Here is a 3,967-nt window from a genome sequence, read left to right as displayed (position 1 = left end):
CTCGTATCACTTGAGCCTAACGAACCGTTTAGGGAATGACTACGATGTATTATTGAAAAACTTAAGATGCATGCGGATGCAACGTCGTGAGGTTGTGATAGATGCCCTAAGCAAGAAGTTTCTAAAAGATTCTTGGACGTTAATTCCAAAGGAGAAAATGTTAGATGAGTTAAAGTTCTAAGTTGGAAGAATGAGAGTGTTGGAAGTGTTGGCCTAAATCCATTGCTAGGTTACAACATGGAATCGATGAGGTACGGGACGCGTAACGAGATAATAAGGAGTCGTCAAAGATGTCGAAGATTGGTAAACAAAAGGAAATTAAGAAGAGATTTATATGTCCAATGCCGGAATAGAGATCATGGAGTCAAGAACTTAGGGAGCGCAATAATGGTGATAAGGAGATACTAAGAGTATTGAGGCATGTTGAATCAGGAAGATACCAAGAGAAAGTTGTGTCGAGATTGGAAGTTAAGATGAGAAACTAGTTTCCGGAACTTACGAGACAAGATTTTTAAACTTACCCTGAAACTGCTAAGACATACCATGAATCAAAGAAGATATTTTTGGGTAGCCAAAAATAAAGAATAAAGCATAAATCGGAATGCTGCAACCATTGGAGGTCCTACACCGGGAGTAAAGAAGAGTAATTACCGATTTCGACATAGATCGTCGAGGACTAGGATAGAGGATGGAGCTTCACAGAGCACTAAATGCCCCTGTATTACTAGAGCATCGAATACCTTAGTTCCTGAATTTGATAGCCGAGACAACAAAGAAAAAGTTACGCAAATCTGAGTTAGAATTCTTACTATGAAAGCCGACAAAGAGTTAGACAGATTTGAGAAGAAGACTTTTCAAGCTGGAAGGAAAAGGACACCTATCTCTAAAGATTACTTCAACGACTAGAATTGGATGAGCAATCAAGAACAAGAAAGTTAAGACCCGCTAAGTTAGCCTATTTCAACTTTTGGAGAGTATCAATGGTCAGAGGCGTGCCAAATAGATTTTTGCTGTAACTTTCGAACCTATTCGACGTATTCCATATTTCGTAACTTCTGAAACACGCTTCTAAAACAAATTCATGTCTTACAACCTAAGCCAGTTAAATGAAAGAAGATGGACATTTCGAGTAACAAGGCTAGCTTCAAGAAACTCTAACTATACCGAAGGACTACCCACATCTCTTTTCAGATAACTGAATCTGAATTTTGAAGGCAAAATTCCTAATTAGGTGGGTAGGATGTAAACTCCGCTAAAATCGGTAAATAATTAGTCAATAATTTAAATTTTAATTAGAAAAGTTAAAAATGCAAAACTAATATCAAAATAGGATAGAGCTCGTCGAAACGAGAATTTTGATACCAATTTCAAAAATTTGGCCCAAAATTGGACCGAAAAGACCGAACTGGTTGAACCGGGTCCAAATCGGACCGTGGGTCTAACCGGACCCATACTTAAAAAGGGGACAGAAGCTCTTCTTCCCCATTCTGCATCCAACACGCCAAACAGGTTAGGGGAGGAAGAGAGCTCCCTAACCCTCACTCAAACTTTAACTCTCAATAACTTTTGATCCGGAGCTCCGATTGACGAACCGTTTACGACTACACGTTCACCGCGACGAGCTCTACGAAACCCATGGAACAATTTGGTAGGTAACTCATTATTTCCTTCTCAACCAGCTTCCCCTAATTTCGGAAATTCATGAACGATTAAGTTAAAAATTGTTCAATTCTTGTGTTCTAGGTTCAAGTTAGCTTCCGGGATTTATGGGTTCAAGCTATTGAGCATATGGGTATGGTAAGGATACCCTAACCCTAGCTTAATCTTGTATTTATTATGGGAAAACTGAAATTGGAATATGTATATATATTAGGTGTAGATTAAGTGGGTATATATGCATTGGAATTTAATTGAGAATATTTGGAGGCTTGTTAGTGATCAAAGCTTAGTTTGTGGCTGTTTTACTTGAGCTTGGAGGGGCTGTAATTTTGTGTTGAGAGGCTGCCTTGGGTGAATAAAGTGATCGGCCAAGGTATGGTTTAAGTTTCACACGTTTAATATTTACGGTGTTGTGAAAACTTAGGTTAGAGGAACCATAGGATAAGTTGAATTGTTTGTTGTATTTAATGATTAACCTTGTAATGTTGTTGGAATAGATTTGTTGGTAGATATATATTGGAATTATGAGGTGTGGAAGTTATTAATGGTGTGCTCTTATATTTATTTATGATGGATTAGGATTGGTGTTTGTTAATGAGGATGTAGAGTTGTGTTATGGTGGTATTGCATATGCTGTAACTAATTATGTAATGATCGGAATTGCATGAAACTAAGTTTGGGCTAAACTTGGGAATATAAGGAATTAAACTGAAAATTTTGGGACTTTTTTGTTAAATATACAATTTATGGAAAATTGTTAAAGTTAGGTTGTTAAATCTGTCCTGCAGCAGTAAAGGTCAAACAGGGCAGCAACTTGTTTGTCTTGTTGCGACTTCTACGAGTTGAGTTTTGGAGCGAAACAAATTTTGTTATAAAATTTGATTAATTTTATTTATTGCTCTAAAACTTCAGAATTTTAATAGTTGAGGATTGGGAGTTGTAAATTTTTGAATATTGGTGGTCAAAGCTAAAAAGAAACAGATTTCAGCAAGCTATGCACCAACTTCCAATACTTGTAACTCTTAGAATTGAATAGCAATTGGGTTGAAACCAAAACACTTGTTTCTAGATGAGCTAGGAGTTCCCAAACCAAAATTTAGCTTAATTGGAGTTTTGTAATAAAAGTTAGACAAATTGAAAGGTACTAAGCTTGTTGGTTTCTAAAACAGATTTTGACTCATTTTTACTTAATTTTCAAGTAATGTAACTTCTTCATTAAAAATGGTATTAACTCAGAACTAATTGAAAAAGAAACCTGGATGAGTAAAGTTTAACTACATTAATTTTTAAAGTCATTGGATTTAACTTGGATTTTATATTGAATTTTGAATATCACATGCTGCTGTTGTTTTTCTGGTTTTATACACTGCAGAGCAGTCATGATTTTTTCTTTATTCCTGAGGCTAGAGAAATCAGAAAATTATGATCTTTGGTTTGTTAGAAAGATTATTTCAATATAAACGCTTGGACATAAAGTTTGTGCAATTCCAAGTTCATTTGTTATATTAAAAACAGAAAAGAAAATAGAGTGTCGAGGATGTCTTAGTGATAGTCATGGGTTCGAGAAGTTAAAGTTTAATCTTCGTGTGATGTGATTGATTTAATGTTAGAGTTGGGTTGATTTTAAGATTATTCGATACTAAAGAGGTTGAGAAGAGTTTGATAAATAGTTTGGTCGGGACCCGAAAAGGGTAAACGTGATGAATTATAAGAGAATGATGTGAAAGCTAAATGAATACATGTTGTTATGGCTATAAAGAACGAATGTAAGGAAATAATGATGATAAATGATGAGATTTGGGAATGACTGTGTGTGGCCGAAATGGTCGATATGGCAAGTTGAGGACGGAAGTTTCCTCTCTTGTCGTGATGCAGATGTGGGGAAGGTGGAAAGGCACTCTCCTTCGTATTGTTTCCCCCACATTCTTCTCTGGTTGCAAGGTGGAAAGGCACACTCCTTCGATGTGGAAAGGCACTCTCCTTCGTATATCCTCCAGGAGAAGGTGGAAAGGCACACTTCTTCGATGTGGAAAGGCACTCTCCTTCGTTTATGATCCTCCTGGAGATGCGCAACCTAGAGACCAATGTCTGAGTTAGCTACTAGATGTGTTGGGTTCTGGCAAAGTAACCGACACGTGAGCTCACGGCCAGTAGGATAGACATTCATCATATGCATATATGTGCTTTGTTTGCTATGCCTTAATTAGGATTGCCTAATTGATATATATCACCTACTACTTGTATATTTGCTACTTGTATTATCTGTTCATTACTTGTGCTTGAACTTGTTTGGTTGTTTGTTCCTGTT

The 3,967-nt window shown here is 36.6% G+C and overlaps 1 long non-coding RNA gene across 1 annotated transcript; it reads left to right on the top strand.

Moving 5' to 3' along the window:
• LOC107625712 lies at nucleotides 1,491-2,599 on the top strand. The gene is made up of 3 exons (XR_001617362.2): nucleotides 1,491-1,648; nucleotides 1,744-1,797; nucleotides 1,874-2,599. It is a non-coding gene; the product is annotated as an uncharacterized LOC107625712 (long non-coding RNA).

Source organism: Arachis ipaensis, chromosome B02, assembly GCF_000816755.2.
Source record: "Arachis ipaensis cultivar K30076 chromosome B02, Araip1.1, whole genome shotgun sequence".
In the NCBI taxonomy this organism is placed as follows: domain Eukaryota; kingdom Viridiplantae; phylum Streptophyta; class Magnoliopsida; order Fabales; family Fabaceae; genus Arachis; species Arachis ipaensis.
Note: the sequence above shows the minus strand (reverse complement) of the source record. Positions and strands in the feature narration are given on the sequence as shown.